The sequence below is a fragment of the Salmo salar genome, chromosome ssa17, assembly GCF_905237065.1.
Source record: "Salmo salar chromosome ssa17, Ssal_v3.1, whole genome shotgun sequence".
NCBI classification, from domain to species: Eukaryota; Metazoa; Chordata; class Actinopteri; order Salmoniformes; family Salmonidae; genus Salmo; species Salmo salar.
In genome coordinates, this window is record NC_059458.1 from 21,868,369 (window position 1) to 21,882,774 (window position 14,406).

Here is a 14,406-nt window from a genome sequence, read left to right on the forward strand (position 1 = left end):
GCATACATTTAGTAAACACAAACCTGTTGTTTAACAAATCTAAAACCTTTCAAAAGTTGGTGCTGTCTCATCAGCGTAAGAGTCAAAACTAACTTTTTTCCACTCATAATCTACAATGTTTACATTCCCCAAAGGTCAATACTGTTCAGCTCGTACATTAATGATCTTCCTTCTGTCTGTACAGGGTCTGAAGTCCCAATGTATGCAGATGATACAGTGATAAATGCATGCAAATAACAAACAACAAGCTACACAAGAACTCACTACTGTAATGGCTCAGATGACAAAGTTGCTCAGGGACTCATGTTTGTATCTCAATAAAAAAAACACAGTCTGCATGTTCCTCACAAAGAAAACAACTGATGCCCCTGAGACAGATGTCTATGTATCAGGGGAAAAGTTCCACGTGATATCTGATTTTAAGTTTCACTGCCTCAGTGGAACTTAAAATCAGCGCGTCCAGGAGCAAGCAGCGATGATCCACCATCTTGGACCGCGTGGTCCAAACCATGGACCACTGGGAGAGACTTGATTCCAACCTCTCTTTTAAAAGCAAATGAAAAAGGTAATTCAAATAACCAAATTCAACCTAGCAAATTTCCAAAACATATGAAATTGTTTTACTACAGAGGTAACAAAACTATACTTCAAATCTATGATACCCCCCCACTTAACATACTACTTTACTAGTTTGGCCCAAGCTTGCTGTACAACATTAAAACCCATTCAGTCTGTCTGCATACAGGCTCTCCTTCCACTCAGTACTTTTGTTAAACAGAAAACCCAAACCTTATGGCAGCAGAAGGTCCGCCATGAGAGATGACAGTATAGTTCCCTTAAAGGAAAAGCACCTTTAATCAATCTGCTTTCAGTGTGAGAGCTTCCCATGTCTGGAATACCCTGCCATTAGACACACACACACAACTGTAATGAATTTGCACTGTCCCTGTAAAAATAAAATTAACTCTACCTGCAATTCACTTTACTGACCTGACATTGTTCCACATAATGGAAACAGATTATAATGTTAGAATACATTAACTTCCTGTTCAAATTCACTGGAGTTACCTAAACATTCAAACCAAGAATCAATAACCAGAAACTATCACAAAATGTTTCCTTATTCATACCTGAATCCCTTACCGCCTAACATAGCCCAACATAGCCCAGCGCACATAATCAACTCTCTTCTTACCAGTAGGCCAAAATATAACCCCTACTCAAACAACATTCTGCCTTACCTCTATCGTAAGATTAAAACCAAACTTTACAACTTTCTCTTCTCTTTCGGCTTCACACTTATGAAATGTCCAAGACTTTAAAAATAACATGTAAATCGCCAAATTTATAAAATACTTCATTCAACTTTTTTAAACTAAAAACCACCTTTCGGTGGGTACAACTCTATCGCAATAACCTATCCGCTCATTATTATAATTCATTAGATTTAGGTAACTGTTTCTTCCTTGATTCAGTTATTTAAATACGACTCTGATTGTCAATATGTTATTTCAGCAGGCCATTTAGGCAACAAACAACGAATTATATAAAAAATATATCAAAAGGATTTATGTTGAATGAATTCGTCTTTCAATTTGAACCAAACAAGCTATTAAAACGTTAAGTTTATATCTTAAACAAACACTAGCGACCGTATCATTCCAGGCAAAACATATCAATAGTTGAATTACAATCAAAAACCCAGATTTTAGTCAATTAGTGCATTGGCCAGGAAACGAACCCAGACCTCCCTCGTAACAGGCGAGAATTCTACCACTGAACCACCAATGCTATTTAAATGACCAAGACTCCCCGCAAATAAACCAATTTACAATTGTCTGTAGTCGTAAAATCAGGCACGTACTACTGAGACAATTCCCAGAAAATAACCCTATTTTAAAGGTCCAAGCGTTACTCCGGCGATGATTCTCAAATGCCAAATGAATAGATTAGCAGTCAAAGAGTAAAATCGACATTCATAGACTAGGAAACAGATCTTGCGCCTTTTAATAAAAGTAGATTATGTTTTCTCATGCAACTTATTTCAATTACTTTACTACATCACATTAATCATGCAATGATCATTTGTTTGATGGATACCCTAGGCTTTGTACGGTTACTATAAGGTTACTATATGGTGACTGTTCTCTAAACCTCAATCAAAGTGGCTTTTTGTATTTACTGCTGGCTTGTTTTTTTTCAGTGTTTAAAACATCCCTCTTACTGTATGTTTGTGTTTACTGCTGGCTTGTTTTTTTGTTTCAGTGTTTAAAACATCCCTCTTACTGTATGTAAATTACGTCGAGATTACATCTTAATTCGCTCTAACTTTATGGAAAAAGTTCATTCAATAAATCCAGCAACTCCACTCATGCTGGGAGGAAAAAATAAAACATTTTCAGACCTTAAGGGCAGTTTTACTTCAACTGTTGTACCCAGACGGAGATAATCCAATAAGCATTTATAGTTACATCGTTAGGGTAAGATAACCAAAAGTGTACGCACTCCAATCAGTTTCTAGAGCACAATTTCCCAAACATTGTAGACAGTTTACTAATGCTTAAAACCTCATCTTTATCAAATTATCCATTATTAAAGATACCAACTCAAAACCTACGTACGTCTACGAATGGGTGGTTTAAATTGTATCTAATTATATTCTCAGCATTACTTTATCAAATCTCTAGTAATCAATTATACACACATACAATTTATCATATTTTCATATATTCTCAGAATCCATATAAAACGTTAGAAATTCTTAGGTACTCACACAGAACTTTAAGGATCACCCACACAGGATTGGCCAGATACTCACACAGAATTGGTCAGATGTCCACACAGAACATCAGAACATAATTGAAAGGTTACCCACACAGAGTAAACCTACCCCGCTCACACAGAACGCTCCTACAAAGATTACCTAGTGGTAACTTTAAAATACTCACAGAGTAACCCAGGGCATACCTGGCTAGCACATTTAAAATAATTGGAATTCACCACCTCTGAGGGTCACTTAGACAGTCACACAGACATTTTCAGAATGGTTCTTCTTACAATAGGGCTTCACCAAGTACCATGTTTCACACAGAACACACAGTCACCCTGGCCCCTCACCCCCACAAACCGCACCAATCCCCACTGTGATCAATTCAGTGTCGGGACGGCTCTAGGTCGCCCGCAACCGACCAGTGGCAGAGTATCTTTGAGTCCGCAAACTCTCAGATTACTCTCCTCTGACTCGGCCCTGTTTACGCCTCCAAGGTGCCCCCCTCACAAAGGAATACACACTCAGAGGTCACGTAACAGAGGCTTTTCTAAAAACTCGACTTCAAGTGTGGTTCTCTCACCTCTTTCTTTAAAAAAAAACTAAGTTTGAGATGTGGTATCCACTCGGCTCGCTGCCTCTCAGATCAAAGGTGGGTCCATCTGCTATGTTCCCGAAGTGTGGTTTCCCTGAGATCCCAAGTTTGAGGGATCCCTCGTGCACGATTTACCTAGGTCGTCAGGAGCGGTCACCAAGTGAAGATTCACATCCCATCCTCGTCGCCAAATGTGGTGGCTAATTTCTGCATTACCAAATGAGGAGAGTTACAAACTTCACACACCAGTCAGAGTTATATTTATAACTACATCTTTAATAATTAAGAGCTTTTTGCAAAAGCCCTTTGACTTTCAATGATGCGCTATCTCTAATGAACCATTGAAAAGTGATTACACAAAAGTACAAAGATCTTTTATAGCCAAGATACACCCCTCTCAACGTACATGATGAACCACAGATACATAGAATGGGTCACAAGGTTAAGTTTTGTATGAAAGATATCTATTAAACATAGCATGCAGCAATTGCTGTGTCAACAGTTTTCATTGTATAGACCAGTGTCTGGTCCTCCTACTCCAAACTGGAACTGTCTCTCCCTGGTACGGTATAGAACAGAACCATTAGCTCATCCAATGGCATGAATCAATTGACAACTCTAGATACTCCCATCTCAAGTAAACCCCCTCTTGACTCCACTCCTGGACAAGCTCACTGAGGGGAGTGAGCCTCTAGGTCATACACTATCCCAAGATCAGTGCAACATCAGAGGGGACATACAATGGTCCAGACACTGCCATACACCTCATGCCAAAGGAGGGAGTGACTTGCGCACAGACATTGTGGAGACAAGTAATTGGTTCCCCATTAATCATGCCATCCCTTCACATGGTTTAACCTCTATGGGACCGGCGGGACGAATTCGTCCCACCTACGTAACAGCCACTGCCATCCTGTGGCGCGATTTTCAAAATCTTCAAAATCATATTACTTCAATTTCTCAAACATATGACTATTTTACAGCCATTTAAAGATAAGACTCTCGTTAATCTAACCACACTGTCCGATTTCAAAAAGGCTTTACAACGAAAGCAAAACATTAGATTATGTCAGCAGAGTACCAAGCCAGAAATAATCAGACACCCATTTTTCAAGCCAGCATATAATGTCACCAAAACCCAGAAGACAGCTAAATGCAGCACTCACCTTTGATGATCTTCATCAGATGACAACCCTAGGACATTATGTTATACAATACATGCATGTTTTGTTCAATCAAGTTCATATTTATATCAAAAACCAGCTTTTTACATTAGCATGTGACGTTCAGAACTAGCATACCCCCGCAAACTTACGGGGAATTCGCTAACATTTTACTAAATTACTCACGATAAACGTTCACAAAAAGCATAACAATTATTTTAAGAATTATAGATACAGACCTCCTCTATGCACTCGATATGTCCGATTTTAAAATAGCTTTTGGTGAAAGCACATTTTGCAATATTCTAAGTACATAGCCCAGGCATCACGGGCTCGCTATTTAGACACCCGGCAAGTTTAGCACTCACCATAATCATATTTACTATTATAAAAATGTCATTACCTTTTGTTGTCTTCGTCAGAATGCACACCCAGGACGTCTACTTCAATAACAAATGTTGGTTTGGTCCAAAATAATCCATCGTTATATCCGAATAGCGGCGTTTTGTTCGTGCGTTCCAGACACTATCCGAAATAGTAAAGAAGTGTCGCGCGCTTGGCGCAATTCCTGACAATAAAATTCAAAGTATTCCATTGCCGTACGTCGAAGCATGTCAACCGCTGTTTAAAATCAATTTTTACGTCATTGACACGGCTGGATAAAAAACATACCCGATTTAATCTGGTTACCACTCCTACTCAGTAACTAGAATATGCATATACTTATTACATATGGATAGAAAACACCCTAAATTTTCTAAAACTGTTTGAATGGTGTCTGTGAGTATAACAGAACTCAAATGGCAGGTCAAAACCTGAGAGATTCCTTTACAGGAAGTGGCCTGTCTGACCATTTGTTGAACTTCTTTTCCATCTCTATCATTTACTAAGGATCTCTGCTCTAACGTGACACTTCCCACGTCGTCCATAGGCGCTCAGAGCCCGGGAAAAAACAGAATGTCGTCATTCCAGCCCCAGGCTGAAACACATTATCGCCTTTCTCAAGTGGCCCATCAAGAGACACTAGCTTATGCGCGTGACCCCGACCGCCCCCGCCTTTGGGATTTTTTCCTCTGTTTGCCGAAAAGGAGATTCCCTGTCGGAATATTATCGCTTTTCTACGAGAAAAATGTTGTAAAAATTGATTTTAAACAGCGATTGACATGCTTCGAAGTACGGTAATGGAATACTTAGAATTTTATTGTCACGAATTGCGCCATGCGCGTGACACTTCTTTACTATTTCGGATAGTGTCTGGAACGCACGAACAAAACGCCGCTATTCGGATATAACGATGGATTATTTTGGACCAAACCAACATTTGTTATTGAAGTAGCTGTCCTGGGTGTGTATTCTGACGAAGACAACAAAAGGTAATGACATTTTTATAATAGTAAATATGATGATGCCTGGGCTATGTACTTAGAATATTGCAAAATGTGCTTTCACCAAAAAGCTATTTTAAAATCGGACATATCGAGTGCATAGAGGAGGTCTGTATCTATAATTCTTAAAATAATTGTTATGCTTTTTGTGAACGTTTATCGTGAGTAATTTAGTAAAATGTTAGCGAATTCCCCGGAAGTTTGCGGGGGGTATGCTAGTTCTGAACGTCACATGCTAATGTAAAAAGCTGGTTTTTGATATAAATATGAACTTGATTGAACAAAACATGCATGTATTGTATAACATAATGTCCTAGGGTTGTCATCTGATGAAGATCATCAAAGGTGAGTGCTGCATTTAGCTGTCTTCTGGGTTTTGGTGACATTATATGCTGGCTTGAAAAATGGGTGTCTGATTATTTCTGGCTTGGTACTCTGCTGACATAATCTAATGTTTTGCTTTCGTTGTAAAGCCTTTTTGAAATCGGACAGTGTGGTTAGATTAACGAGAGTCTTATCTTTAAATGGCTGTAAAATAGTCATATGTTTGAGAAATTGAAGTAATAGGATTTTTAAGGTTTTGAAAATCGCGCCACAGGATAGCCGTGGCTGTTACGTAGGTGGGACGAATTCGTCCCGCCTAGCCTAGAGAGGTTAAGAATTATAGATACAGAACTCCTCTATGCACTCGCTATGTCCGATTTTAAAATAGCTTTTCGGTGAAAGCACATTTTGCAATATTCTAAGTAGATAGCCCGGCATCACAGGGCTAGCTATTTAGACACCCACCAAGTTTAGCCCTCACCAAAGTCAGATTTACTATAAGAAAAATGTTATTACCTTTGCTGTTCTTCGTCAGAATGCACTCCCAGGACTTCTACTTCAATAACAAATGTTGGTTTGGTTCAAAATAATCCATAGTTATGTTCAAATATCCTCTGTTTTGTTCGTGCGTTCAAGACACTATCCGAATGGTAAAGAAGGGTGACGCGCACGACGCATTTCGTGACAAAAAAATTCTCAATATTCCATTACCGTACTTCGAAGCATGTCAACCGCTGTTTAAAATCAATTTTTATGCCATTTTTCTCGTAAAAAAGCAATAATATTCCGACCGGGAAAGCGTGTTTAGGTTCAAAGAGAGAGAAAATAAAAACATGGGGTCGACTCGTGCACGCGCCTCCGTCCCATTGTCCTCTGACAGAGCACTTACCAAAAGCGCTAATGTTTTTCAGCCAGTGGCTGGAATTACATCATTCAGCTTTTTCCCACCTTAGGAAGTGTCACGTTACAGCAAAGATCCTCAGTTTTCATTAAAGAGAGCCAAGAAGAACAAGAACTTGTCAGACAGGTCACTTCCTGTAAGGAATCTTCTCAGGTTTTTGCCTGCCATATGAGTTCTGTTATACTCACAGACACCATTCAAACAGTTTTAGAAACTTTAGGGTGTTTTCTATCCAAAGCCAATAATTATATGCATATTCTAGTTTCTGGGCAGTAGTAACAACCAGATTAAATCGGGTACGTTTTTTATCCGGCCATGCAAATACTGCCCCCTACCCCCAACAGGTTAATGAAGGAATCTATAATTCCCTTTGGAGTTTAACTAAATCATTGGCCCGCCGCATGAGCACAGACATTGATCTGGCGTCATGGGACAGCCCCTTTCTACTGTTACGAATATAACCCCCACTGGAAGGATTTCCTACCAGACCAGCTTACCACAATAACCACGAGAGGGCTCAGGTTTGAGACCAGACCAGCTTACCTCGATTACCACAAGAGGGCTAAGGTTTGAGGAGAGACCATAAATCTGAGTATAAGCTAAGGGTGTAATGGTTGTTGAAACTCTGAGACTATCGATACCGACAGAATAAGAGCAAATCTTTGATACTAATTTCTAGTCTGCAGCTAGGAATTCTATACCATTGAATGCGAAGGCAGACAACTGCCGAAACATCTATTCTATAACAACATTTCTGAATGGGACTCTGAATTATCCATACTAACCACGGAAGAGAGCGTGTGGACAAACTCTCCAACAGAAACAAACTTTCCAACAGAGATCACGACGACACACTGAGCGTAAATATACATATTGATTGCAATTATTCACGAATGAGTGAGCGTTCATGTGCAAAGGGTTAGTATTTCAATTGTTATAATTATCAACTGTGTAGTGTCTTGTCTTTCGCGCCCTTCTCAGTCCCTTTGTCTACCAAGCTGCCATGCCGGTTTAGCGCAGTAGGGCACATCCCCGATCATTTCCTTGTAACCATATCTCCTTTGTTTGTTTGTGTGTGCATTTCTGTGATTATTTAGTTAGTTAATAAATAAATGATTGAGACAATTGATGTATGGATGATTCATAGTGAAGACTGGGTTCGTGCAGATAACCAACAATTTACGATGTTTGGAATGAGACTAACGTGAGGTAAAGAATAATTCATTAATTAGAAGACTAATTGATCAGATATTAAAATATTTGAAAAGTTGAATTAGGAATATTATAACTTTGTAATCTGAATATTTTCCTTGGTGCCCCAGCTTCCTAGTTAATTACATTTACCTGATTAGTTAATCACGTAATAATAATTACAGAGAATTGATTAGATTTAATGTTTAATGATGCCAAAGACACGACAACTCTGAGAGAAATAAGATACTAGAACTAGACCTCAGAGAGACATAAGATACTTGAACTAGACCTCAGAGAGACATAAGATACTTGAACTAGACCTCAGAGAGACATAAGATACTTGAACTAGACCTCAGAGAGACATAAGATACTGCCACTAGCTGAATATCCATGTCGTCATTCAGCCACGATTCCGTGAAACATAGGATAATACAGTTTTTGATGTCCCGTTGGTAGGATATTCGTGATCGTACCTCGTCTAATTCATTGTCCAATGATTGCATGTTGGCGAGTAATATTGACGATAACAGCAGCTTTCCCACTCGCCTTCTGCGGGTCCTCACGAGGCATCCCGCTCTGTGTCCCCTGTACCTGCGTTTCTTCCTCTGTCACGACTTCTACCGAAGTCGGTTCCTCTCCTTGTCCGGGCGGCGGTCGGCGGTGCCGGTCTTCTAGCCATCATTGATCCATTTTTCCATTTGTTTTGTCTTGTCTTGTCTTCTCACACACCTGGTCTCAATTCCCCTCATTACATGTTGTGTATTTAACCCTCTGTTCCCCCCATGTCTTTGTGCAGAATCGTTTGTTGTAAGTGCTTGTGCACATGTTTACTGGTGCGCGTCGGGTTTTGTACCCATGTTGGTATTTTCTGTATGCCGTTGGTTTTCGAATTAAACTGCTCCAGCGATTTCCTAGTTCCGCTCTCCTGCGTCTGACTTCACTGCCACCAGTTACGCACGCCTTTACAGAATTCCGCACCACTATATGGAGTCAGCAGGAGCAGGTGCCCCTGATATAGGGGTCGAGGAGCGCGTCCAGGAGCAAGCAGCGATGATCCACCATCTCGGCACCGTCATGGACCGCGTGGTCCAAACCATGGACCACTGGGAGAGACAGGGAGTTCCTCCAGCACCTCCCCCAGCACAACCAGGGCCTCCACTACTCGCTTCCCCTTCACCCGGTCCAAGTGGGATTCGTCTCGCCCTTCCCCGGGAGTACGACGGGACTGCTGCACGCTGCCAGGGGTTCCTATTGCAGCTAGAGCTCTACCTGGCAACCGTCCACCCGGCTCCTTCGGGCCATGAGACGGTGTCCTCCCTCGTCTCGTGCCTCTCAGGGAAAGCCCTGGAGTGGACCATTTCGAGGATTTCACCCACCGTTTCCGGGCGGTCTTTGACCACCCGACCGAGGGTAGAGCGGCGGGTGAACATCTCTACCACCTGAGGCAGGGGACGAGGAGCGTCCAGGAGTTCGCCATGGACTTTCAGACCCTGGCTGCCGGCGCGAGATGGAGCGACAGAGCCCTGATCGACCACTATCGCTGCAGTTTGCGCGAGGACGTCCGTTGGGAGTTGGCCTGCAGGGACACCACCCTCACCTTCGATCAGCTGGTGGACCTGTCTATCCGGTTGGATAACCTGCTGGCTACCCGCGGACGTCCAGATCGGGGTCTGTCGGTTCCATCCCCAAGCACCACCACTCCGATGCCCATGGAGCTGGGAGGTGCTGTGCGCAGGGAGACCGGAGGAGGTTCCGTCTCGTGCACCATCTGTGGCCGCAGAGGTCACACTGCTGGTCGGTGCAGGGTTGGTTCCTCTGTGGATCGAGGCAGTAGGCAGGGCACTCTGGTGTCACCCCAGGTGAGCCGGCACCATTCTCACCCAGAGCCCTCTGTTGCACACATGTTTTTGTATGCATGTTTTTCCCAGCATAAGGCGCTCGTCGATTCAGGCGCGGCTGGGAATTGTATAGACAAATCGTTTGTCCATAGGTTAGGGATCCCCATTGTTCCCGTGGCTGTGCCCTTCCCCGTTCACGCCTTAGATAGTCGACCATTAGGGTCAGGGTTGATTAGGGAGGCCACCGCTCCCCTGGGCATGGTGACGCAGGGGGATCACAAGGAGAGAATCAGTCTCTTCCTTATTGACTCTCCTGCATTTCCCATGGTGCTAGGCCTACCCTGGTTAGCCTGTCATGACCCCACTGTCTCGTGGCAGAGGGCTCTCACGGGGTGGTCGCGAGAGTGCTCGGGTAGATGTTAGGGGTTTCCATTGGTGCTACTACGGTGGAGTGCTTGTGCACATGTTTACTGTTGCGCGTCGGGTTTTGTACCCATGTTGGTATTTTCTGTATGCCGGTGGTTTTGGAATTAAACTACTCCGGTTATTTCCTAGTTCTGCTCTCCTGCGTCTGACTTCACTGCCACCAGTTACGCATGCCTTTACATCCTCTTGCAAATAATGGGGATGTTGGCCTTGTCGGGTGTTTGAGGAATGTGCTGTGCATCTTGCTTGATGAAGAAAAAAAATCTTTGTCTAATCCGAGGTGAGTGATCGCTGTCCTGATATCCAGAAGCTATTTTTTGCCGTAAGATACTAGAACTAGATCTCAGAGAGACATAAGATACTAGACCTCAGACCTCAGAGAGATACTAGACCTCAGAGAGACATAAGATACTAGACCTCAGAGAGACATAAGATACTAGAACTAGACCTCAGAGAGACATAAGATACTAGAACTAGACCTCAGAGAGACATAAGATACTAGAACTAGACCTCAGAGAGACATAAGATACTAGACCTCAGAGAGACATAAGATACTAGAACTCAGAGAGACATAAGATACTAGAACTAGACCTCAGAGAGACATAAGATACTAGAACTAGACCTCAGAGAGACATAAGATACTAGAACTAGACCTCAGAGAGTTTTAAAATACTAGAACTCAGAGAGACATAAGATACTAGAACTAGAACTGAGAGACATAATATACTAGAACTAGACCACAGAGAGACATAAGATACTAGAACTAGACCTCAGAGAGACATAAGATACTAGAACTAGAACTGAGAGACATAAGATACTAGAACTAGACCTCAGAGAGACATAAGATACTAGAACTAGACCTCAGAGAGACATAAGATACTAGAACTAGAACGCAGAGAGACATAAGATACTAGAACTCAGAGAGATATAAGATACTAGAACTAGAACTGAGAGACATAATATACTAGAACTCAGAGAGAAATAAGATACTAGAACTAGACCTCAGAGAGATATAAGATACTTGAACTAGACCTCAGAGAGATATAAGATACTAGAACTCAGAGAGACATAAGATACTAGAACTTGAACTGAGAGACATAAGATACTAGAACTAGACCTCAGAGAGACATAAGATACTAGACCTCAGAGAGACATAAGATACTAGAACTCAGAGATACATAAGATACTAGAACTAGACCTCAGAGAGACATAAGATACTAGAACTAGACCTCAGAGAGATATAAGATACTAGAACTAGACCTCAGAGAGACATAAGATACTAGAACTAGACCTCAGAGAGACATAAGATACTAGAACTAGACCTCAGAGAGATATAAGATACTAGAACTAGAACTCAGAGAGATATAAGATATTAGAACTCAGAGAGATACTAGAACTAAACCTCAGAGATATATAAGATACTAGACCTCAGAGAGATACTAGAACTAGACCTCAGAGAGATATAAGATGCTAGACCTCAGAGAGACATAAGAATGTAGAACTAAGATAGACATAAGATACTGGACATACATTTCAGAGAGACACAAGATACTAGAACTAGAACTCAGAGAAACATAAGATACTAGAACTAGACCTCAGAGAGACAGAAGATACTAGAACTAAAACTCAGAGAGAAATAAGATACTAGAACTAGAACTCAGAGAAACATAAGATACTAGAACTAGACCTCAGAGTGACAGAAGATACTAGAACTAGAACTCAGAGAGACAAGATACTAGAACTACAACTCAGAGAGACATAAGACACTAGAACTACAACTCAGAGAGACAAGATACTAGAACTAGAACTCAGAGAGACAAGATTTACATTTACATTTACATTTAAGTCATTTAGCAGACGCTCTTATCCAGAGCGACTTACAAAATGGTGCATTCACCTTATGATATCCAGTGGAACAACCACTTTACAATAGTGCATCTAAATATTTTAAGGGGGGGTTAGAAGGATTACTTTATCCTATCCTAGGTATTCCTTAAAGAGGTGGGGTTTCAGGTGTCTCCGGAAGGTGCTGTCCTGGCGTCGTGAGGGAGCTTGTTCCACCATTGGGGTGCCAGAGCAGCGAACAGTTTTGACTGGGCTGAGCGGGAACTGTGCTTCCTCAGAGGTAGGGGGGCCAGCAGGCCAGTGGTGGATGAACGCAGTGCCCTTGTTTGGGTGTAGGGCCTGATCAGAGCCTGAAGGTATGGAGGTGCCGTTCCCTTCACAGCTCCGTAGGCAATCACCATGGTCTTGTAGCGGATGCGAGCTTCAACTGGAAGCCAGTGGAGAGAGCGGAGGAGCGGGGTGACGTGAGAGAACTTGGGAAGGTTGAACACCAGACGGGCTGCGGCGTTCTGGATGAGTTGTAGATACTAGAACTACAACTCAGAGAGACATAAGATACTAGAACTACAACTCAGAGAGACATAAGATACTAGAACTACAACTCAGAGAGACATAAGATGCAAAATCAGAGTGACAAGATACTAGAACTGGAATTTAGAGAGACAAGATACTAGAACTAGACCTCAGAGAGATATAAGATACTAGAACAAGAACTCAGAGAGACATAAGATACTAGACCTCAGAGAGACATAAGACACTAGAACTAGACCTCAGAGAGACATAAGATACTAGAACTAGACCTCAGAGAGATATAAGATACTAGAACTAGATCTCAGAGAGACATAATATACTAGACCTCAGAGGTCCCAGTCTGAATGGGCATGGAAGGGTAGAAGATAGTTAATCAAAGGCGTTGCTATCTAAACAAAATGATTGATGGTAAATTGGTTATCCAGCTAGCTAGCGCTCTACCTTCCCTGATGTGAACCTTGACATTAATGGTGTTTATGTTGCGATTGGTCATTAGAATGTGCATTAATTCAATCAAGGGCCTAATGCCGATATCCTGTGTGAAAGGTCACAAGTCACACAACTGAAATCCTCTTCATATCATATATGCATCAACTTGTTTTTGTGCACCTCAGTGTTCTAAATGGACTAGCATTATATATGCACGGGCAGCCATACCTGGACAAATTCCATACCTGGACGAAGACAGTTAATATGATGATGGCAATGGATGCAGTAACAAATCAATTATTTTGCTGGATGTTGTCTAGCAAGCTAAAGACTAGGGCAAAGCAGATGGCCCCTCACAGGCCATGTTGAAGGGAACGGTACGAAAAGGGTTAGCGATTTGAGTCAAGACTCGCACACCTGGAAGAGAGCGAGAACACAGAAGAAGGAGTGGAGCTGTGTGTAGAGTATATGAGCGCACATGCACACACACACACACACACACACACACACACATTAACAAATGACATCAACAAGGGATCATAGCTTTCACCAGGATTGACCTGGTCAGTCTATGTGATGGAAAGAGCGAGGTGTTCATAATGTTTTGTACACTCAGTGTATATGTGTGTGTTAACACACTCCCACCATGATGCTGGAGATGGAGAACAGCTCAGCCACCAGGTAGGCCGGGTAAGTGTACATAAAGACGAAGAGCGCCTGAGGCTCTTCGCCTGAGGCTACTGAAGCTACAAGCTTAGACCACTGCGCCACTCGGGAGGCCCTAATATCTTTAGACACCGCGAACATAGCTACCGGGTCCACCACAGAGATGATGGAGGCAAACAGCAGGTTCTCCTGCAGATCGGTGTCCTTCAACCAGAATGCCTCAATCCGGCAGAGGACATAGAGAGACAGGCCAATGCCAATGCTGTTCCACAGGGTGCACACCACGGCATAGCACAACATCGTGCCCACCTTCTCTAAGAAGGTCCGGGTGGGCAGGAAGTA